Here is a 25,501-nt window from a genome sequence, read left to right on the forward strand (position 1 = left end):
CCCCACTTGATCATGGTGTATGATCCTTTTAATGTGCTGTTGGATTCTGTTTGCTAGTATTTTGTTGAGGATTTTTGCATCTATGTTCATCAGTGATATTGGCCTGTAGTTTTCTTTCTTTGTGACATCTTTGTCTGGTTTTGGTATCAGGGTGAAGGTGGTCTCGTAGAATGAGTTTGGGAGTGTTCCTCCCTCTGCAATATTTTGGAAGAGTTTGAGAAGGATAGGTGTTAGCTCTTCTCTAAATGTTTGATAGAATTCACCTGTGAAGCCATCTGGTCCGGGGCTTTTGTTTGTTGGAAGGTTTTTAATCACAGTTTCAATTTCAGTGCTTGTGATTGGTCTGTTCATATTTTCTATTTCTTCCTGGTTCAGTCTCGGCAGTTTGTGCATTTCTAAGAATCTGTCCATTTCTTCCAGGTTGTCCATTTTATTGGCATAGAGTTGCTTGTAGTAATCTCTCATGATCTTTTGTATTTCTGCAGTGTCAGTGGTTACTTCTCCTTTTTCATTTCTAATTCTATTGATCTGAGTCTTCTCCCTTTTTCTCTTGATGAGTCTGGCTAATGGTTTATCAATTTTGTTTATCTTCTCAAAGAACCAGCTTTTAGTTTCATTGATTTTTGCTATTGTTTCCTTCATTTCTTTTTCATTTATTCTGACCTGATCTTTATAATTTCTTTCCTTCTGCTGGCTTTGGGGTTTTTTTGTTCTTCTTTCTCTAATTGCTTTACGTGCAAGGTTAGGTTGTTTATTCGAGATGTTTCCTGTTCCTTGAGGTAGGCTTGTATTGCTATAAACTTCCCTCTTAGCACTGCTTTTGCTGCGTCCCATAGGTTTTGGGTCGTCGTATCTCCATTGTCATTTGTTTCTAGGTATTTTTTGATTTCCCCTTTGATTTCTTCAGTGATCACTTCGTTATTAAGTAATGTATTGTGTAGCCTCCATGTGTTTGTATTTTTTACAGATCTTTTCCTGTAATTGATATCTAGTCTCATAGCGTTGTGGTCGGAAAAGATACTTGATACGATTTCAATTTTCTTAAATTTACCAAGGCTTGATTTGTGACCCAAGATATGATCTATCCTGGAGAATGTTCCATGAGCACTTGAGAAAAATGTGTATTCTGTTGTTTTTGGGTGGAATGTCCTATAAATATCAATTAAGTCCATCTTGTTTAATGTATCATTTAAAGCTTGTGTTTCCTTATTTATTTTCATTTTGGATGATCTGTCCATTGGTGAGAGTGGGGTGTTAAAGTCCCCTACTATGATTGTGTTGCTGTCGATTTCCCCTTTTATGGCTGTTAGTATTTGCCTTATGTATTGAGGTGCTCCTATGTTGGGTGCATAAATATTTACAATTGTTATACCTTCCTCTTGGATCGATCCCTTGATCATTATATAGTGTCCTTCTTTGTCTCTTGTAATAGTCTTTATTTTAAAGTCTATTTTGTCTGATATGAGAATTGCTACTCCAGCTTTCTTTTGATTTCCATTTGCATGGAATATCTTTTTCCATCCCCTCACTTTCAGTCTATATGTGTCTCTAGGTCTGAAGTGGGTCTCTTGTAGACAGCATATATATGGGTCTTGTTTTTGTATCCATTCAGCCAGTCTGTGTCTTTTGGTGGGAGCATTTAATCCATTTACATTCAAGGTAATTATCGATATGTATGTTCCTATTCCCATTTTCTTAAATGTTTTGGGTTTGTTATTGTAGGTGTTTTCCTTCTCTTGTGTTTCTTGCCTAGAGAAGTTCCTTTAGCATTTGTTGTAAAGCTGGTTTGGTGGTGCTGAACTCTCTCAGCTTTTGCTTGTCTGTAAAGATTTTAATTTCTCCATCGAATCTGAATGAGATCCTTGCTGGGTAGTGTAATCTTGGTTGTAGGTTTTTCTCCTTCATCACTTTAAGTATATCCTGCCACTCCCTTCTGGCTTGCAGAGTTTCTGCTGAAAGATCAGATGTTAACCTTATGGGGATTCCCTTGTGTGTTATTTGTTTTTTTTCCCTTGCTGCCTTTAATATGTTTTCCTTATATTTAATTTTTGACAGTTTGATTAATATGTGTCTTGGTGTGTTTCTCCTTGGGTTTATCCTGTATGGGACTCTCTGTGCTTCCAGGACTTGATTAACTATTTCCTTTCCCATTATTAGGGAAGTTTTCAACTATAATCTCTTCAAATATCTTCTCAGTCCCTTTCTTTTTCTCTTCTTCTTCTGGGACCCCTATAATTCGAATGTTGGTGCGTTTAATGTTGTCCCAGAGGTCTCTGAGACTGTCCTCAGTTCTTTTCATTCTTTTTTCTTTATCCTGCTCTGCAGTAGTTATTTCCACCATTTTATCTTCCAGGTCACTTATCCTTTCTTCTGCCTCAGTTATTCTGCTATTGATCCCATCTAGAGTATTTTTAATTTCATTTATTGTGGTTTTCATCATTGCTTGGTTCCTCTTCAGTTCTTCTACGTCCTTGTTAAATGTTTCTTGCATTTTGTCCATTCTATTTCCAAGATTTTGGATCATCCTTACTATCATTATTCTGAATTCTTTTTCAGGTAGACTACCTATTTCCTCTTCATTTGTTAAGTCTGGTATGTTCTGACCCTGCTCCTTCATCTGCTGTGTGTTTTTCTGTCGTCTCATTTTGCTTATCTTACTGTGTTTGGGGTCTCCTTTTCACAGGCTGCAGGTTCGTAGTTCCTGTTGTTTTTGGTATCTGTCCCCAGTGGCTAAAGTTGGTTCAGTGGGTTGTGTAGGCTTCCTGGTGGAGGGAACTAGTGCCTGAGCTCTGGTGGATGAGGTTGGATCTTGTCTTTCTGGTGGGCACGTCCACGTCTGTTGGTGTATTTTGAGGTGTCTGTGGCCTTATTATGATTTTAGGCAGCCTCTCTGCTAATGGATGGGGCTGTGTTCCTGTCTTGCTAGTTGTTTGGCATAGGGTGTCCAGCACTGTAGCTTGCTGGTCATTGAGTGAAGCTGGGTCTTGATGTTGAGATGGAGATCTCTGAGAGATTTTTGCCGTTTGGTATTACGTGGAGCTGGGAGGTCTCTTGTGGACCAGTGTCCTGAGGTTGGCTCTCCCACCTCAGAGGCACAGCCCTGATGCCTGGCTGGAGCACCAAGAGCCTTTCGTCCACACGGCTCAGAGTAAAAGGGAGAAAAAAATGAAAGAAAGAAAGAAAAGAAGAAAGAAAGAAAGAAAGAAAGAAAGAAAGAAAGAAAGGAAAGAAAGAAAGAAAGAGGCTATAATATAGTTAAGTAAAATAAAGCTATTGTAAAGCAAAGCTATACAGACAAAATCGCACCCAGAAGCATATACATATACACTCACAAATAAAAGGAAAAGGTGAAAAATTAATATATCCTGCTCCCAAAGTCCACCTCCTGAATTTGGGATGATTCATTGTCTATTCAGGTATTCAACAGATGCAGGCACATCAAGTTGTTTGTGGAGTTTTAATCCGCTGCTTCTAAGGCTGCTGGGAGAGATTTCCCCTTATCTTCCCTGTTCGCACAGCTCCTGGGGTTCAGCTTTGGATTTGGACCCGCCTCTGCGTGTAGGTCGCCTGAGGGCGTCTATTCCCCGCCCAGACAGGAGGGGGTTAAAGGAGCAGCTGCTTCGGGGGCTCTGGCTCACTCAGGCCGCGGGGAGGGAGGTGTACAGAGGAGGCGGGGTGAGCCTGCGGCGGCCGAGGCCGGCGTGACGTTGCACCAGCCTGAGGCGGGCAGTGCGTTCTCCCGGGGAACTTGTCCCCGGATCACGGGACCCTGGCAGTGGCGGGCTGCACAGGCTCCCGGGAGGGGCGATGTGGAGAGTTACCTGTGCTCACACTCAGGCTTTTTGGAGGCGGCAGCAGCAGCCCCAGCGTCTCACGCCCGTCTCCGTGCTGATCGCCGCAGCTCGCGCCTTTCTCTGGAGTTCGTTTAGGCGGCGCTCTGAATCCCCTCTCCTTGCGCTCAGCGAAACAAAGAGGCAAGAAAAAGTCTCTTGCCTCTTCGGCAGCTGCAGACCTTTTCCCGGTCTCCCTCCCAGCCAGCTGTGGTGCGCTAACCCCTTCAGGCTGTGTTCTCGCCGCCAGCCCCAGTCCTCTCCCTGCGACCGACCGAAGCCCGAGCCTCAGCTCCCAGCCCCGCCCGCCGAGCAGACAAGCCTCTCGGGCTGGTGAGTGCTGCTCGGCGCCGAGCCTCTGTGCGGGAATCTCTCCGTTTTTCCCTCTGCGCCCCTGTTGCTGTGGGGTCTGCGCTGATCGCCGCGGCTCGCGCCCTTCTCTGGAGCTCGTTTAGGTGGCGCTCTGAATCCCCTCTCCTTGCGCGCCGCGAAACAAAGAGGCAAGAAAAAGTCTCTTGCCTCTTCGGCAGCTGCAGACTTTTTCCCGGTCCAGTTGCCTCTTTGATCTAGGTAAATGCCAAATGTAGTCCTTTGAAATGTGAAGATTTCTAATATATTTTTAAATTTAAAGATTTATGTACATATTGCTTTTATACTTGTATTGTTCTCCATGAATAATTTATTTGTTAATTTTTCTTAGTTAGGTCAAACCAAAAAATATGACAATTATGTTTAGTGAAATGAAATGATTTCTGTACTGTGTTTCTCTATTTTAATTGTATCACAGATCCTTCTCAGTACTTCTGAGCAACCATTTATCAAGCTTTGTTGTACTCACTTCTGAAGTCTGGCATCTGGACTTTTTTTCCACAACTGCCCTTGTACTACTGGAGTCATTACCCACAAGAACAGAGGTTTAGACACACCTGGGAATTTAGTCCACACAACCAGTCCCCAATGACTAAGCACTGGTGGAGTATGACAGCCCAGCTCTTTTGCCTGGATTTGGACCAAATTCTGAGGCATCGTTTATACTGCAGTGCTCTGCTGCATGATCACACTGAAGCTTGGACACTGTCTAGAGCCAAAAACATTCTTGGTTTCTTCTTCTCTTGACTTGTTTCTTCCACTCACAATTTTTTTTCCTGGAACCAAATTCTTAATAAATCATTTGCACAAAGAATCCTCATCTAAGGTTTGATTCTGGAGAACCCAACTCACAGCAGTGATGTTATACTTTTACTTTATTTCTCCCAAAGCTCAAGAAAAATAATTAATTCAATATGAATTGAGTGATAAATATATGCCATAATTCCTAGTATGGAGAGGTGTATTCGTGGCAATTAGGTCAGGCTGAGGGCAACAGCAAAGCCCAAATAACCGTGGATTCAAAAAGATCAAAGTTTTTCTCTCTCACATACATATGGGCAATTCAGGGTTAACCTAGACTTCTTTGACCATCAGGGACAAATGCCTCTTCTCTTGTTCAATAAGAAAACTTATGCATTCTAATCAAATATGGCTGAATCTGCTTTACAAACTTCTAGAAGATTCAAGAAAAAGGGGAGAGAATTCCCCTCAGTTTAAAGACACTTTTCAATAATTTAAAAGATCACCTTTGGATCAAGATTATCACAAGGACAAGTTTTGGGGCAAAGGAGGATGGGAAATCTAGTTTTTATTTTGGGTGGTCATGTGCCTAGTAAATATTGACAGGATGCTTTAAATAGAGAATAATGGGAGAATAAATATTGGGGAAGAAAGAGCAGTCTCTGACACAGAAAGGAAAAAAAGAAGTGGACTTCATCTTTTCTCTTAAGCCTCAAATATACCATATAGAAGTGTTTTAGGCATTCCAAAAATGCCAATTAAAAATATCTGAAAGCCTTTTTTTTTTTTTTTTATAACCGGTTAACTACAGTTCTGTTGTTATTTTAACTGAAGCAATAAGTTTAAAATATAAAAAAACAAATTTAAGGCAAATCTAAAAGCATCAAAGTCTGTTAAATGTCTACAGATGACTTTTAAAGCTACTCAGTGTATTCTAGCATCCAACTCATTATCCCAAAAGTCTGTTTGAATGCAAGACTTCTTCTCCAGCAAGGATTCATTCTTGTTATATGACTCCAAAGAACTGTTTCCGTTACTTAAATAGGCAGAATTGTTAGTCTCCTTTGTGTTGTGATTTCACAGGAAGATTCCCATGAATAAATATTTTGAAACCATCAACTCAGGTATCTAACATTCAGCAAGTCTGTTTAGAAATCTATTTACTGAGAAAATTACCATTTTACATAAAGAATCTGTAGCTAGAAAAATGTTTCACTGGGATGACAAATGTGCTATTTCATTCTGACTTTGAAGAGTGTCAGAAGTCCTACCACTAATTCATTCAGGTTTACAGAGAAATTTACTTAATTAATATAGTCTACTTAATAAAATGTGGTTTAAAATCACCAGTTTCATTTGGTTTTTAAGAATTTTAAACTCCATGAAGACAAGGGTTATGGGACATTCTGTATTCACATTTTATCACCAGCCCTTAAGATAGTGTCTGGCCTGAAGTAGAAATGTGATAGTTATTGAATTAAGTATTAATACATGAGTGTGTTAATGGATAAAGAGTGCATACTAGTATTTTGTCTTATTTAGTTATCCAAAACAGGAGAAGAAATAATCTCATTAAATTGGTTAAGGGATTCCAGTTGTCAGAAATCCAAGTGGTGAACCTAGGTTTACTTCCCTTGAAAATGTTAAAATCATTTTCTTTATGACCTAAATAGCAAAGGAAACTTGAAAATGAGAGCATACATTTTCTTAAAGCCAGTGTACTCTTACTTAGTATGTGTTATCTGTGCGCCACTCTAAATTATAAAAACCATAAAGACTGACACCCTAACTATATTATTCATTAATGTACACATAAGTTTACAGAAGTTATTTCTATGATGTAATGGATGGTTTAGTAACTTTTTGAATAGATTAATGAATGAGTAAACAGAGGATGGATGAATGAAATCCATAAGAAAAGCTAAAATAACTAGAATTTTTATTGATATCTTGAAGAAATAGATGTTCGGTCATTAGAGGTTACACTCTGACAACTATTCTATATTCAGAAGAATACATTATCTGACATAATAGAAGGTACTCCAGCTTCCTGGTGAGCGACTCAACTTGAGTTTTGCAGGCAAGAACACCTGGATTAATGGATAGTATATGTAGGCAGATCTCAGAGGTAGGATGGTAAAGGGTATGGAGTGGTCTATGGATTAAGTCATTGCAAGAGTTAGAATTCAGCAGGGATTCATCCAAACATAAAAGATTTAAATAACCTATGACTGGAAAACTAGAAAATGTAATTGAATGGAGGTAACAAGAGAGGTCAAATCATTGGGAGAAAAGATGTAGGAGAAGGGCCCCTCTGATACACAGAGCAGGAGATGTAATCACTCAAATTCTGCAACATCTTGACATATGTTTGCAAACCTGTAACATTTGTAACATATGCAATGTTGTCTATAGTTTCTAATATTGCAATGTGCACCTGCCCCTGAAAGTTTCTTATATATAGCAAGTAGATTGTTTTTCCTTGATCTCTTAACTTTTTTATCTCTAAACCCAGTATTCTCTAACAAATTCTTTCATCTTATTCTCTGGCAGAATGTCAGTGTTGCTTTAGAGAAAGAGCTCAAAAAAGGCAGCCTTTCAATAGGAAGACTAACTAAAGAAAGGATCCATGTGGGAAATATATAAATTCATTGAGTATAAATGTAGATGGAGTGTCTCCTTCTGTGTAAAAAACATCAGCCATGGCTTTACAACATTGTTATATATCTAAAGGTTATCATTTGTATGAAATAAGTATAATATGATTAATATAATACAAATGTACCAAATATGTAGTAAGCACCTACTATGTGCCTGGACCACTTCTTTGCTTTCAGTATAGACAGAATTTTATTTATCAAGTGTCAATTAATTGAGTATAATTAGTTTTACTTATGCTTGTTTTAAATTTAGCTTGTCCTTTTGTTTACCTAAAATATAAATAAAACATTTATAAAATAAATATAAATTTAAAAAGAATAAATCTAATAAATATTGCTTTGTAAATGCCTTAGAAATCATGAAATAGATATGTTCAGTTTTAGAGTGATTTTAAATTTTCAGATGAGGAATAGATGATGGATTAGAATTCTTTAAATATAATCATTTTGATTTTGTCCAGAACAAGGAAAAGCAAAAATAAAAAAAAAAATCCAGGTTAATATTCTTATTCTTAATTTTTGTAACTTATAAAGGGATAATTATGATTATGATTTTAGATTACTTAACCATATATTGTCACCAAGTAGTAATTGAGAAAGAAGCAAAATATTAGAAAATTGTACATTTGTGCTATTTTTACTAGAAACTGTAATATACTATGCTTACAATTCAGTATCAAGGAAAATAACCTTTACCTCCAAAATTATTTTCTGTTGAGAGGTTTTAAGTATATTGAAAGCAGCATAGTCAATTGCTTTATACATCTGTTTGGTTTGCTTCAGTAATGCTATAGCGTTTTAATGAACATAATGCAAATTGATTTGTAAGTATGGATTATAAAGAAAGTCTTCTATTTAGATTATTCTTTATAAAAGACAAAATAACACAAGATGAATACAAATGTAATCAGAGATGTACAATGGCAGCTCAATCATAATCACCCATGGTGAGAAGAAATTTCATGGAGTGATAACCTAAAGGCATTGCTTGTCTTCTTCTTAAAATGAAAATCTGCTAGCCGGAATGAGAATGGGTTGCTCACAGGCATGCCTTAATTCACTGAATAATGACTCTGCTTTTATGGCAGAAATTCAAGTCAGATGAAGGACTGAAAGGGTACTCAGTGGGAAGTAACTGTACTTCCCCAGAGCTGATGAACTTTGGAACTGAGGTAAGTTGAGGAAAAAATGGATATCAGGCATCCTACTGCATCTGTACCAAGCACTCACACTGATAATGTAATAGATACTGATGCCTGCCTACAGAGATGAATGGTTGGAGAAGAAAAGAGACATTTTTCAGCAATTCTTGATTCCATATTATTCTTCTCATGAGTACTGCTTGAAAGCTAGTAAAATGATTCAAGAATACCATTACCTCTGCAATGTATCTGATTGGATAAATGGCAGCAGGTCATGGTTCCCACTGATGGAGAGATAGTTACAGTTATGTCGTAGTTTTGTTTAAGGAAGCTTTATAATGCTCAGTGAATTCTGTTATTTTTGAAAGACTATGATAATAATGCTTTTATCCTTATTTCTTTAGACATGTATCAGCACTTCAAGCACTGTATCTAAAACCTATCATATTTCATCATCAGCAAAAATCTATAGGATAACACCTACTTTAAAATAAGAAAATAAAGCCTTTCTGTGTCCTATGTGATTATCTAATACCTAGTTATTCTTCAGAAAACAAAACTTTAATAACCGAATTTTGGTCAAGTGCACATGACACTTTATTTTGACATAATAATTTTCCTTATGATAATCTACTGATAGTATAATGAAATATGACTTATAAAAAATACTTTGGACAGGTGCTCTATTTGTAATTTTAAATATTTACTAAAATATTACCTTTGTTAAATTTTTAGTGTCAAAATATAAGCATTGCTCACTACAAATCCAGTCAATATATGATGTGATGAAAGAAAATGGACAATATCTATGAGAATAGAAAGGATGTTTTAGAGTTTTGTGGGCTTAATCCTTTTGAATTTTATGTCATTTTCTAATTGATTTGCGAGCTTTGTTGTCATTTTGGATTTGATATTGTTAAAATAACTATATAAAGAAAAGGAAGGTAAATGGTTATTTTTCTTCAATTTCAAATGGAACAAGTTTGTTTTCACTTCTCAACATTACAATTGTAAAATATTATATCATGCACAGCACTTGAACTATGAACATGATATTCTAAACTTTTAAAATCAAAATTTAATAATTTAAAATTTGTGGAGGTGGTTTCATTCTTTGATATTTCATAATGTGTGATTTGTGTATGGACAATACTGTGTTTCAAAGGAAACAAATGTTCATGTGATTCACATGCATGTATGCTCAGAATTCTTTGACAGAATTCATGGTTTTGTGTGTGCACACGGAGAAAGGTAACAGTGTGCCAAATGAATCACATTACAAGCATACTTTGGCAAAAACTATTTTTTTGGTTATTTTATTTTGAACTTGTAAGTTGTTTCAAGTAGGATTAAAGTTTTTTTTCTTAGGGAATTATACAGAGGAAAATTAGCTTGTAAGTCACTCAGTCTTATGAGAAGAGTGCTGGGTTGTTTTGTTCAAGTTATTTATGCATGGTGAGCCCAAAGCCATAATTCCGCCGTCAGTCAGGAGGAGTTAGGAGGGTACAAAGATACCTGATAAAGAGAAGATGTGAATGGACGATCATTCCTACTGTAACCCCCAGCCCACATACATGGTATTGATGATGGCTGTGCATTCATGGGAAATGTGGATGCTGAGGAAGTTGTTATTTCCATCTGGGAGCACTTTATCCTATCTTTTTGATGTAGCTCAATGTTACAAATGTGTTTCTATATCCTCTATCATAAAGGAAACATATTTCAACTATATCTAATACCATTTTTCTAACAATACTATAACAACCACATTGAAAGTGAGTTTTATGTATGTTTTATGATCTGGTATTATGATTAACACAATCTCAACAGAAAGTGAATCAACAGCAATACTTTAAAAATAATTTCTATAGAAAATAAATAGAAAGGAAAATACAGATATTTAAAAATGTCTGTTCTATATTTTGCCAAAGGCCCAATCAATATTTCTCATATATATGTATGTAAATTGATAAGTTAGAATATAAGAAAAGGAAAGTTCAATTTGTTTCAAGAAAGTAATCCAAATATTTTGCATTCTCTCCTTTTTCCATCAATAAAATAAAATTTAGAGGTATTTGAAAAAGTTCTAGAAATCCTATGTGATATATAATGAAAACTAAACTTTCCCAGTTTTATAAATATAAAAAATTGTGTATGTTCTTCAGCTTAAGAAGAGAATATGCTCTTATACAGGGTTACAATGATCAAATCTAGACCTAACATAGCAATTAAAAGGGTCAATATTACAGGTTATTTTGTAACAAACCTTGTGAATATTTACTCAATTCACCAAACTTTTCAATGAACTAGATTAAAATTCTCACTACCAACATTAATCATGTATAAATCACCTAGGTAGCCCACAGAATAAATTAAGCAAATATAATAGACATGGAGTTGTTCTAGTAGGTGGTATATCTTTGGATATGAATTTACATGATAATAGGGTAAAAAGTCAGGATAAAATATGTGTCAAAATACATTAGTTGCCAGGGCAGGAGTGTGTCCTATTCAGAGTCCAGGACTCTTGAATGCAAAGGAGCATTACTACAAGGTCTGGTTTTTGAAGATTTATTAAAAATAATAATAGTTTCATAATAAACTTCCATTCTATGACAGTTTTTAATATACCTGTATTCCTACAAATTCTTTTAGGCTCCCATCTGAGCTTTGACATTATATTTTACAGAACCATCTCTCTGTAGAGGCCCAACATACAACTTTACTATTCCTTAACTTGTTATAGTAGTGTAGATTATAATTATGCTTAAACCTGTATAGTGTGCAACTAAATTCCATCAAACCCTGTTCCCAAAGATCACAACCTCAATTTTTTTGTAATTGTTTTACCCATGCTTTCCTTGACCCTATCCTTGTACCCCTGACTGAATAATTGTGGTTGGTTTGAATAAACAAAACAGACCTTGCAAAGTGAAGAACAGTCTTTAATTTTTCTTTTCCCATGGTTAAAAAACTTCAAAGAGAGATCAAATGCCATTGTATACACTATGCTTTCTGAGGAAAGAGTGTAGCTAACATACATTTAATTCAACTAGAATACTCTATCCCAGAGATTCTGATTAAGATTTTATTATACTTTAAGATGATAAATAGCTTTTAAGTAAATCTCTACTACTCTGAAGATTGTCCAAGCACTTATTTGCGTAAAACTGCAATTTACAGATTTGCAAGTGAAAAGTTCTGCATACACTAATCAGCAGACTTTAGTACTTAGAATTCAAAGCCATAAATTTTGCTGATTATAGCCAAACTTGGTACTTTTGAGTTTCGGTATATAATTAAATAAATATAACGTTATTATCAGTGCTTAGTAAATTAACAATGGAATTGATCTCTTTTCCAACGAAGGAGGACCTTTACAATTTAGCCTGTCTCTAAAACGTTAAGATTTTACGTTTTAAGAGTTGAACTATGCCTTAGTCAGGGTCGAGTAGGCCATCCTTCAGTGACGGCTCTATAGCAGGGCGCTCTGTTTTTAAGATGCCCAGGGATCCAGGTTGACAGCAGTTCTACCAACATGCATGGCAACATCAAGACCATGTGGACTACCTCAGTTGCTGTAACAGGGAAAGACAAAGTGAGAACTAAATGTGTACTTTTCACTGTGTCCCTCTGCAAGTGACATACATCATCATTCAGAGCTCATTAGCCAGAATAAGGAACATGACTTTGCCTAACTCCAAGGAGGATGAGAAAATATGGTGAGCAAATAGAATACTTGGTAAGAGTTGTCACTGCAATAATTTGGGAAAAAATGAGAACTAAAACAGAAATGACAATTTACTGTAATATAGATGTTTCTATGTTAGGAGACAAAATGATTTGAAATATAATGAATTGCTTCAAATACGCCTAATTACAGTTTATATTTCCATGTCTGTATCCCAATCTGGCTAAGAGTAGTGCTTAAGTAAACTGAGCTTCATAATATGAGCCCTTTCACGTATCATTCCAAATGATTTTCTCAAGACCCCTGGGGCAGAAGCAAGAATATTTCTATTTTCTGTGATTTAAGAAGGGGTGGTGGTGGTGGGATGAATTGGGAGACTGGGATTGATTAATATGTATAAAATAGGTAACCAATAAGAACCTGCTTCATAAAAAAAATAAATAAAATTAAATTGAAAAAAAAAAAAACATAAGAAGCTCTCCTGAAAGCATTTTTCCCCAAAATGCTTCCATAACTCCCACAGCACTAAACTTTCTGTACTTATAAACAGGATTACAAATCACTTTCTACTCTACAGTTTACAAATTAAAATTTTTATTTGGGCTTCCCTGGTGGTGCAGTGGTTGAGAATCTGCCTGCCAATGCAGGGGACACGGGTTCGAGCCCTGGTCTGGGACGATCCCACATGCCGCGGAGCAACTAGGCCCGTGAGCCACAATTACTGAGCCTGCGCGTCTGGAGCCTGTGCTCCGCAACAAGAGAGGCCGCGACCGTGAGAGGCCCACGCACCGCGATGAAGAGTGGCCCCCGCTTGCCGCAACTGGAGAAAGCCCTCGCACAGAAACGAAGACCCAACACAGCCAAAAATAAATAAATAAATAAAAATTAAATAATGTATAATTCAGGTGTACTTTAAAAGAAAAAAACTTTTTTTATTTTACAAATTTACAAATAAATTCACAAAATTTATTCAATATTAAATTATAATTGCCTCTGGTAAAGACAGGAAATGAATCTATTATGAGCTCTTGAAATTTGAAATTTTAGCATGCATGGTTGTGTTAATTAGCTATGCCTTTATGGGCACTGGACCAGGTAAGCAGCAGGAATGAAGAACATTTAAAAGGGTGCAGGAATATGTCAATATGGAAAGTCACTAAAACAGACATTAAAATTAAGAGTTGTTAATCATTTCTTAGTGAAAAAGAAATGCAAAGCTACAAAAATACTACATCCTCTGAACTTCAATAATAAAATGTAAAGAAAAAAATATGATGCAGGGAAAACAAGCTGTCATTTCTGCTAGGATAAACTGTTAAAGTTTTTTGGGGGGGGGACTAATTGCATCATTGTCCATCAAAATTCCTAAACCATGCATTGCACTAGTTCCAATAGTCCTTGCATATTTGTGAACAAATGTATAAAGATGTTCATCATTGTATTCCTTTTTATTCCAAAATGTCACAAACAACCTTGAAAGGAATAATTAAATAAATTATGGAATATGTATTCTATGAAATACCATGAAGCTGTTAAAGTTGTATATGAAGTGACTTTATGTGGAAATATTCCTTGTAAGGAAGACTCTCTAAGGCATAGGTTAAGTGGTAGAATTAAGAAGTAAAATTACTATTATAGCTAATATTTATTGGGTTCTTTCTCCATGTCAAATATTGTTATAAACATCTCAAATGTGTTACACTTATACTCTCACAATAACTATGTAGTGTAGGTACAATTATAATCCTCTTTTCACAAATGAGGAAACGGAGTCACTGAGAGGTTTTAGGGTCTTGCTCAAGATTGCGGGATTAGTGAACCTGGTGAAACTTGGAAACAAACCAAGGCAGCCTGTTCCCCAGCCTGTGTTATTCCTAGTGGGAGATACATGCATATACATATACATACACACATGTATGTATACACACACACACACACAAACCCAGTAGTGAATGTGTGTGCTGGTGTGGGTGTATCTTAAAGAGAAATAAAGAGAGAATAAAGGATCCTCTTTGTAGGAAAAAAAAAAAAAATCCTGTCATTATAAACTGACACAAATGCTTTAAAAAGAATGGTAAGATAAAACATCAAATTTCTACTTGTGGCACCAGAATATACACTATTATTAATATTATAAAAGCTGATGCTGTAGCTGTTTTGTATAAAGCTTTCTCTCCAGCAACAGAGCCTTGTTGAGGTTAAGCATTTGATAAATATGTTACTGACTCACTGAGTGATGGGCTGACTGAATGTGCACAGTGCTTCCCTTTGCATAAAGGGACGCATTTGGGGGAAGCACAGTGGTACACTTCACTTCTTCTGTTATTTTAATTATTGAAAATGAGACCATATTACTCATAATTTTATGCTATATTAACAAATTTTTAAAACTATCTCTAGAAATATGTTTTCCAAATGTTTTAAGTTCATGCCACCTTAGTCTATCAGTAAGATTTTCAGGCCACCCCTAGTAAGAAAATATACTTAATAAAAAACAGAACTTTTAAGAATACGGTTTACTAAATTTAGTAAATAGTTAAGACCAAACCACTTAATATATTACTTTATATGATTTTGACAGATGTCTCTATGTTTCCTTTGAAAATTTAAAATACCCTAGGGCACCCTTATAAGTTCATTCACCGAGGTTTCCAGGGGCAACTTTGGATGAATATGGAAACCACTGTATTGTAATAGTATTTAAATTCCTTCGTTTAAAAAAATATTTTCAAATGTACATTTTAATTCCTAATGCAAATTGTTTTAACTTAGACTTGTTAAATAATTAACTTAGAATAACAGAATTAAATAATATATTATTATTAATAATGTTTACATTAGCCAAGGGCATTGGTATTACTTTTTTCAAGTTTTAATGATGCAGTTTTGTTTAGGGGTATGATCCTTTCCTGACCTGTATAGTAATTGGCTATTACTTATGGGTTTCTTCTGTTTTTAGGAAAAAAGATAAATGTATAGTTCTTTGGAATGTTGCTTATTGTTTTCATTACCTGTTCATTTCTATATTGATAGTTATGTTAACCTGTCAAAATGAAGTATGAGCTTGATGGCATCTCTAATAGCTGCTTGAATAGTGGCTGTTATAAAAAATAAAGACAGAGGGGCTAAAAACTCACATTTTTATCATTCTAAAAATATATTGTTTTTCTTATGATGTGCCATATTTTTATGATGTGAGAAAGCCATAAGCATGCCACCATATAAGTCTTCCCCAGAAAATAAATTCTGGATATATTTAATGATGACATTAACATAAAACCACATTTTTGAAAACCATGTGTGTAAACGTATGTTTTTCAATTATTTAACATTCTAAATTGAAAGACAAAGAACATTAGAGATACTAAATTACCTGATCCATAACTTAATAGTAGTGTAACCATAAATGAATTAACTCCTCTATAACTACACCATGAGATATAAAGTAAAGATATTATCTTCCTCACAAGTCAATGCCAGGGTCAACTGAGCTACACTTTATCACTAATGCTTGGCACAAGTAAGTCATTAAACTAGTAAGTACAGAATTTAAAAGCTTAAGTAATGAAATGACTTTTTATAAAGTTGCAATTTAATTTTGTTTCTGAGAAATTAAATTGTTCATCTGTTATTTTGCTTAACTAGTTGACATTTCATCAATATTTACTTGGAAAATATCTACCAATATTTCTCTATAACGTGTCAATCATTGTAGTAAGCACTGGAGATGCAAAATTGAGCAAGACAAACAAGTTTTCGGCCACAGGGGAGCCTCCCTTATCAGCATGTGTCTGAGAGGTGGGGACACAGAAAATTACTCACAAAATAAATATGTTTCAGAAAGTGATCAATCTGGTGATAAACTACTGACTGGGAAGTTATTTTAAATAGAATGGAAAGGGTAATGAGGCAACAGCTAAACTACAGGCTTCATGATAAAGAGAAACCAGTCCTACATCCTAGTAAAATAGATTTCCATGCAGAGGAAACAACAGCACAAATAGCAAGAGATGGGAATTAACCAGAACTAACTTATGAGTAAGAAGAATGCTAGTGTAGCTACAATGTAGCGAGGAAGACTGCAGAGGTCTCATTGCAGGAAGAGGCAGGGATCAGATTTCTAATCATGAGGGGAAGGTTGGATATTTTCTAATTCCAGTAGAAAGCCTCTGCGTGATTTAATAAAGTGGTTGACATGATTCATCTATTAAAACAGCAATCCAAAGCTAACTAATTGTTAGGCTCTGCTATTAGTCTAAGTAGGAGATAATGGGTGTGCAATAAATGGAATTAGTGGAGATGGAGGGAAATAAGCTCGTTTGGGAAATATTTTGGAGGTACAACCAAGAGAATGAATTTTCTGAGAGCACTAAGGGAATAGATAAATTCGGGATAATTTATGCCATAGCAGAATGCTGATGCCATAATGTGAGAATGGATCAACTGTGAACTGATGCAAGGGAGTGGAGAGGGAGCGATTCATGTATCTTCTTTTGGACAGATTAAATATGGATATCTATTACATTTCCAAAGGAAGATTCTGAGTAGCCTGTTAGATAAATGGATATATGAGTCCAGAACTCAAGGGAGGTAGCAAGTCTATAACCATAAATCTGGCAATCATCGGCATATAGATTATTTTAAAGCCTTGAGGCTAGATGACATTATGCACTATGAGAGGAAAAGAACCCAAGGTGAAGCCCTAAGGCACTCTAGAGTTTTGAGGCCCCTTTAAGGAAAGCCTTAGCTGTAGGGCTCGGGAGGAAAGAAAAGCGATATACTCTATTGTCACTGAAGCCTGGGAATGGAGTTGTTCCACCCCCCCACCCCCACCAAGAAACTGGAAGTCGTGTTCAATCAAATCCTGCTGAGAGGAAAATTAAGATGAAAATATAGGATTAACATTTTGTAAGGTATAAAGTGCTGGTGTCCTTAGTAAGGACTCTTTCACTGGCACGTTGAGGAAGAAAGCTATAGTAGAATAAACCAAAGAAAGAATAAGGATGAAAAAAATGACAGAATTTATACACAATATTTGTTGTATTAACCATATGGTATTGGGGAAAACAATGGACTTTAGATGAAGTTGTGGCACTTCAAGTTCTTTTAGAAGTAACAATTTAGTGGTTAGTATAAAATAACATATTTTTTCTGTTAATGAAAATACAGAAATGGCAACGTTTTATTACTTTTTCCAGTATTAATAAAACAATGTTCAAATTCTTTACACTTCAACTCAAATCCCCACTTACCAATGGGAATTTAATTGTCATAAAGCTTATATTGGAGTCATTTAAATAGTATAAAATAGAAATAGAAGTATAATTTAAACCACTTTTTAAAATAAAAAGGATTTAAATTCATTTTCAAGAAATGTTTGTTATATTTATTGATAATGTGTCAAGTCAGTTCTTAGTAATTCAGCTATATTATTTTAGTACAATCTTTTTTGTAATAAAAAAATGTATGTATGTGACTGTGTATGGAGACAGAGACACACACACATACACAGGAGAAAGACAAAGAGGAGGAAATGAGCTTTGGAGACCAATTTTTTAAATGATTATATATATCAGTTAGATAAAGACATTAATATTTAACTATAACTTAAACAAGAAGATATGTTTACTTGTCCTTCCCTACTAAATATAAGCCAACTTTTAAATGTAATTGATATACTTATTAACAAGTTGTTAGACTGTAGAGTCCAGAAGATATATATTAATAGACATGCTATATTGTGTCAAACGCTAACTGTGGAGTGTTGTAGACCATTTTATATACCATATTTAAAAAGGGATGAGCTTAAAGTACAAATGAATACTAAATATAAATGAATATAAACTATTTCTTAGACTAGTAAGAAAGATTAAAAATAGTCACATTCAATAATTCAATGAAGGCACATGGAATTTTAAAATATCACTTTTTCAAATAGAGTTATGTCTTATAAAATGTGGTTTGTATTACTCAAAATGGTCCAATATGCATACTCAAAAAGGAATGTTTGCTTCTTGAAATTTCCTACTGCTAACTGGATGTGAATCTAGATGAGTAGATGCTCAGTAGTAGATTCTTAGAGTGTAGACTACTTGGAAAATAGAATACTTTTCCTTGGTGTTACTGACCACTTCTGTTAGCATAACATTTTGTATTACTACACTGAAAGAGCCCCTTACTTCCAGGTGGTAACAGTTGGGAGAAATTAATGAAGAAAAAAAGAAAACCCCATAACACCACACTTATCCCTCACTGAGATTTTGTGATGACAGGATTAGAGCCCTTTTACACTGAGCCAGTGTTGGAGGAGAGAGAGGTTATGTGAAATCCTTAAACCTGAACTATGTTTGTATTTTAGCCTACTATAAAATTTTCTTTAAGCTTATGCATCTATGAAGAATTCAAAATTTCTGTGAAAGAAAGGAGAATTTAATGTTTCCTATCATGAAAACATATGAACACAGAAACAGTTGGAGAAAACAAAGGATCAAAACAAAATTTTTCAAACTTAAAAAGCTGAGCTATATCATTGCAAAATAAAACACTCTAATTCCAGAGTGAGAACATAAATAGTATTTTATAATGAACAGAAAAATAATGATGCAAAATAAAACCAATCGTCAAATTTGTTTTATAAACATTGAATAGATAAATCAAATACTAAAGCTATTTTCAGAAAAAAATACTCAAAGTTTTTTATACATTATACATGTCTGCAACAGTGTATTAAAAAGGATAAATCAAAATAAGAAATTAAAATCTGGATTTTACTATATTAATCATAGCTATCATTTGTTTAAGTTTGTATAATCACACTATACCTTTATAAATATTATATTTTAAAGCCTTTGCTTTGTTTTTCAAAGCAAGTTTTTCCCCCCATTTTATAAAAGGGAAAAAGACTCAAAGTTGTTTGATAATGTCTTAAAGGACACACAGCCCAAGCAATCTCATTTCCATTTCACTGCATACTGTTTATCTTATCCTACAACCAAAATCTCTAATAGGCACAAGTTGACTTTTTAAAAATCATCCACTACTTGTTGGGGAGTTTATATTTAAATCCAATACTGTGTGATTTAACTAGGCAGAAGAGATATGCTTTTCTTATTTCACAGAGTATGGTGAGTAAATAAAAATTAATTACTTTTTGAAAGTTATATTTTAAGTGCATAGTACTTTTGCTTTTGTTTTTGATTTTTAAAAAATAGATTAATGGGTCATAGTTGATCACTGAAGGCAAGAATCTCCTCTAGATGTGGCAAGTGGGATGCTCTCTTGGGTTTGGGAATTAGAATACTCTCATGTTGAGGTTTGTTTTTCTGTATATGTTATGTTATATTATATAAAATATGTATCATACCTAGGAGAAAATGTGACATCATACATAATACATATGACTTAAATGGGTACATTACAAGAAAATAACTTGATAAGCAAAATATTTTTAAAATATTTTTTTCTTCAAATACTAGATCTTTAAGTCTGTATAAAATATAATTCAGTTATCAAAGTATGTTTATGCTAAAGCTGGTCATAACAATCTCTTTGCACAAAGTACATTTATGCATTAAATATAATTGAAAACAATAGTACATATTGTTTTAAAAAGATGTGATTGATGTGTGATATGAGAATTATATAAATTATGTGACATAAAGATATTTATCTAATCTGCCCCTTTTGGCAGACATTCTCTGCTTTCCAACACTACACCATAATCTCACCTGGACCGCCTGAATAAATTCATAAAGGATCCCCTTATTGCCATTAAACTTGTCACTTCTACTCTCTTCTCCAAATGACAGAGAGACTGATATTTTTAAAAAGCAAATTTATTCTTATTGCTCTCTGGCTTAATATCTCTCACTCTGTTGCTGTTAAATTTAGAATGAATTTCAACATGCCTAGCAGACATAGCCATTTGTTTCATCTGGACTTTATTTCATTGCACTCTCTGCCTCATTCATTAATCTCTAGCTACCTTGGTCTCTTGTCTCTATGGGTCTTTATTGCTACAAGGACTTTGCATATCCTTTCTCCATATTTTGAATACTCATTCCCCCTTTCCTTCACCTTGCAGGCATCAGATGTATCACTTATTATTTCAAATTAGACTAGTCTTCTACTTTTTGGTACTTCTATAGATTTATTTTCCTTATTATAATTTTAACTTAATTTTTGAAAAAAAAAATGTTTTCTTTACATGTCAGAGTAGAATTGTGGTTACCAGGGACTAGGGGGTGGGAGAACTGGGGAGATGTTTTTTAAGAGCACAAATGTGCAACCAGTAGATAACCAGTAGATAAGTAATTCAGTATACAGCACAGTGATTGTATTATAAACTTCAAAGTTGCTAAGAGACTAGATCTTAATCGTTCTCATCACAGAAAGGAAATAATTATGTGAGAAGATAGGCGTTAGCTAACCCTATTGGTGGTAATCATATTGCAATGTATAAATGTATCAAATCAACATGTTTTACGCTTTAAACTTACAGTGTTAAATGTCAATTATATCTTAATTTTTTTAAATCATGGTTTTCTTCATTGTTTTGTTTAGTCCTTTTCTTTATTTTTTGTTTTTTGAATGTCCTAGTGGCTATTTCAATACTCAAAATGATAAAATGCAGTTCTCAAAGACTGAAAAGCATTTGGGCAAGGGTCAGTATATTTTTTTCTAGATTTCTCTCTCCAATATTGGTGCAAAAGAATTACAGTGAGCATGTAAAGAAAATAGCTTAAAATTCAATTAAAGATTTTCCCCATAATGAACAGATTGAATTAAATTTGTATTTGCTTTTAAAATACTGAGGTAAAGTAAGTTTTTAATTTTGGCATCTACATACTATAGCAGAGAAAGTAGCTCTAAAAAGAACCAGAACATTATTTTCTAGGTCAATTTCTTTAATGATACAATTTATCAGGTTTAGTAAAATGGTACCCTGTAGGAAAAAGTAGAGTTGATGTAGCAATATTTCGTAGACATTACAGCCTCTGGAAAATTGCCTAATTTAAAAGTAAGATATTTTGGTTATGGTTGATTAAGTTATTTAAACTATCTCTGCTATTATATGCTGCTGTCTTTAGATAATCTAAAAGAAAATACATAAAGCAAATATAAAATATTCACATTTCAAGGTGACTATATCTCCAACTCCTGATATATTGCTGTGTATATTTTTATTGTTTAAAATGAACATTATTGTGGCTTTTAAGCTAATTCTACTCTGGATTGAAGGTGAGTATTTTACATAGAAGTTAATCACTTCCTATATGTTTTGTGTTGATTCACAACACAAAAAAGCAGCTCTCTTTGGCCTTATTGTTTTGATTATATTTTAGCATTACATTATTTATAACATATTTTAATGCAAATTTATTTGACCTATGGAGTTGATTTTAATGATTATAAAGGGTTTATGTGTAACATTTATTTAATCTCATCAGTCCCAGCAATATGGCGAATAATACAATGTTTATAATTACTATTTTAAATTCTTGGATGGAAATTGTTTCTGTGCTCACCAATTCAAATAAACATGTTTGATAATAACCAGAATTGCCAGTCCAAACATTCTACCTTCTTCATTCCAGTGACTTCATTAACATGAAGAAAATCTTTACGTCTATAGCAAGCAATAGATAAGATTTGCCATATTTATTTTTGTACACTTTTATTCAGAGGGTTTGTTATTGCCGTTGTGTGTTTCAATCACATAGTGGCTCCTCCTGTGCTTCCAGCCTAATTAATATTCACAGTCCATGGATCTATAAATCTCTTATGATTTTTCTAAGCTCAAATACAAGTTTAGGTCACTAAGGCAGAAATTTAAAAAATCTTACAGAGTTAATGTGGCTTTTATTTTTCATTGCATGTTATGCTAAATTCTAATCCAGGTTCCCAAAGATCTTGTAGTTATTTATCTATATTTTTAGAGGCAAGTAATGCAAAATGCCTTTTTGTGGGATGAGTCACTTCAAGGAATATGACTAGAGACAACATATTAGCACTGCCTGACAAAGCACCTTATTATTCAAGCACTGAAAGGAACAAGAAATTGTATTTGAGTGAAAGGGAAAGGAGAGGCAGAGGAGGAAAAACATCAGTACAAACTATAACAACCAGAAAATTGGATGAAAAGAATGAAGTCAAAGTTGTAGGAGGAATACCAAATGCAAGTATAGCCTGCTGCACTACTTATCAGCTGCACACAGGCCAAACTCCTCTAGGAAATCCAATTTGTTTAGAGGAAGTGACCAAAAAGATAGAGCCAGGCAAATGATCCGATGTGCCCTGTAACAAAACATACCAGAGAAGCGGCTTTCCACAATTTGAAATGTTTCCCACTAGGCTTTGTCATAAGAAACCACCCACTTTAAAAAGGCACAAAGAATCCTTAATTTGGTCAGAGTTATTATTATATATATTTTAAAAAATTTATGTAGTGGGAAAAGGTACTAACCACTGAAATAGTGAATTCACATTTTCTTAAGTACTGAACTTTTTAAAACCTGCAGCATTTTATTCTAAAATATCTGAAAATATATTGATCATTTAAAGAAATCCAAACCTAATTAGGGAAAATAAAAATTAAAAAGTTTGGCAAGAGTTATTTCAGATGAAGAGTCAAAAGTCAAAGTAGACAATATGGACCACAGGATAGCATAATCCTAAAAGACAAGTCCTATACTGATGGCAATGTGAGTGATGCAGCAATAATCCATAAAGGAATTATCAAAGTTGAAGGAGATGCAAGAAACATTGTCCCAATCATCTTGAACATAAAAAATGAGGTACAACTAAACATGAAAAAATGCAGCCTTAAGGAAATAAAACAGTTTACATCAAGGTGGTAATTAACATAGTACAATAATCTCCAAACTTTGTCATGGAATCACCAAATTTCAAGGCAAGTTCAGCTACAGATATGACACTGGGTTAGTATAACTACTGGAATCCTAGACTGGTATTTATGTGTTGTATAAGTTTTTATCTCTAATTTTATTATTTTGGAAACAAAGGGAATTTGCGCTGTGGATTCACAGTTCGGTCTTCATATATTTACATGCAAACCAGAATGATTTTCCTTTACTCCAAGTTTCTTTCAATTCTAATTTACTTGTTCACCATTTCTGTATTTGCTGTATAACTGCCTGAATGTTGCCACTATGGTTACTAGCTGCCTGTATGCACAGTAGAAATTAATTGCATCACAGTTGTTTAAAAGTACTGCAGCATCAAAAATTCTTGAAAGCATTTGCAGGCTTAATATTGTGCAAAATGATCTATTAGCTGTAACTATATCTAAGCCTATGTTGTCTTTATGCTGAAATAGTGCATATTTCCATCAAGCTGAAAAATTGTTCTAAGTATCCTTAAAGTATCATTTTTTAATGTGTATGAATATTCTGACAATTTTCCTTTATAGCAATTACATAATTTTTCATGGTTTCTTTCATCTATATTTCCACTTAGTCTCATTTCAAATGTGGGAGTGTGTAAAACTACTGAATTTCTCCCCATATAATAGAAATATATTTATAATTTCTAATGTAATGCATTCCTAAGATACTTGAAGTGGTTAGATGGATAAAATAGGTAGGTGTTAGCTTACATGGAGTCCTTCAGTTGTTTCAAAATATTTAGAAACAATTGATTTTATGTGCATGTATCTAATCTACTCTTGTTTATTTGGTTCTATTATATGCCAATCACAGTTTGAAGGTCTGGGAATGCATCTCTGAACAAGACATACAGGTCTCTCTTCCTAGAATGCTGGCATTCTTCTTAGAAGGGACAAATAAAATGAATAACTGATCAAATACCCAATTGAAAAATATGAGTATGATTCATATTCTACAAATAATATATGGTAAAATGTGGTAAGAGGTAAATGACAAATGTAGATTGGTTGGCAATGGGAGGGGTCTCTGACAACATCACACATATGCTAAGATATAAATAATAAAAATTTTAAAAGTGGTCATAAAAATACCAGAGAGGAGGGCATCTCAAGAAGAAGAAATAGAGACCGCATTCTGTGACCAATATGCCAAGTTGTCTCCAAATCTCAGTTCTGCCTTTCTCCAGAGAACCCCTTATAGGGTATATTCCTTCTCTGAGTAAGAGTCACGTCTCCTCATTTCCTTCTCCCTGAGGCATACACATGTGTCTAAATTTGGGCCAAATATATGTAAACAGAAGTGTTATGTAGTTGATGCCAAGAAACCTCCTTACAAGTAATCAGCTTGTGCCCTTTGCCATATCTTTGTCTCTTCCAGTATCTTTTTGTCAAAAAGATAGAATTTAATTTCAGCCATCTCCTCTAACTACCATACTGTACCATGAAGTTGAGGCTCTATATCTTCACGGTAAAGCATTTAGTAGAAGGAGTTGATCACATCCTCATGAGGACCATAAGAATTTCATGAAACACAAGGCATCATGTCAGCTATGGGCTGGTCACCAAGGAAGTGTTGCAGGAAAAGAGAAGGGGTCATGGTTATCTCAGCTTTTTTCTCAGCAAATTCCTAGTTTATTGTTATATATAGGATTGTTCAACTGTAATAGAGAAAATAACTTAGATAATTTTGCATTGAAAAGAGTAAATTAAAAAAAAAATTATTACCTGGCAAAATTAGCAAAGACACTGTACTTCTGGATAAATCACTTAGACAATGTGTCATTGAACCTGCCTTCCATGTAAAAACAAAGAACCCATGCAGCCCAAAATAGGTGGTATTCCTGTTATACCTTTTTTAATTATAGCTGATTTACAATATTATATTAGTTTTAGTTGTACAATATAGTGATTCAGTATTTTTATGGTTCATAGCCCATTTAAAGTTATTTATAAACTATTGGCTATATTCCCTGTGCTGCACAATATACCCTTGTATCTTATTTTATACATAGGGGTAGGGATTTAAGAGGTACAAACTATTATCTTGTCTCCCGCCCCCCATCCATTGCCCCATCTGTAACTACTAGTTTGTTTTCTGTATCTGTGAGTCTGTTTCTGTTTTGTTATATTCATTCATTTTACTTTTTAGATTCCACTTGTAA

Source organism: Balaenoptera physalus (assembly GCF_965194825.1).
Source record: "Balaenoptera physalus genome assembly, chromosome: 3".
Taxonomy (NCBI): domain Eukaryota; kingdom Metazoa; phylum Chordata; class Mammalia; order Artiodactyla; family Balaenopteridae; genus Balaenoptera; species Balaenoptera physalus.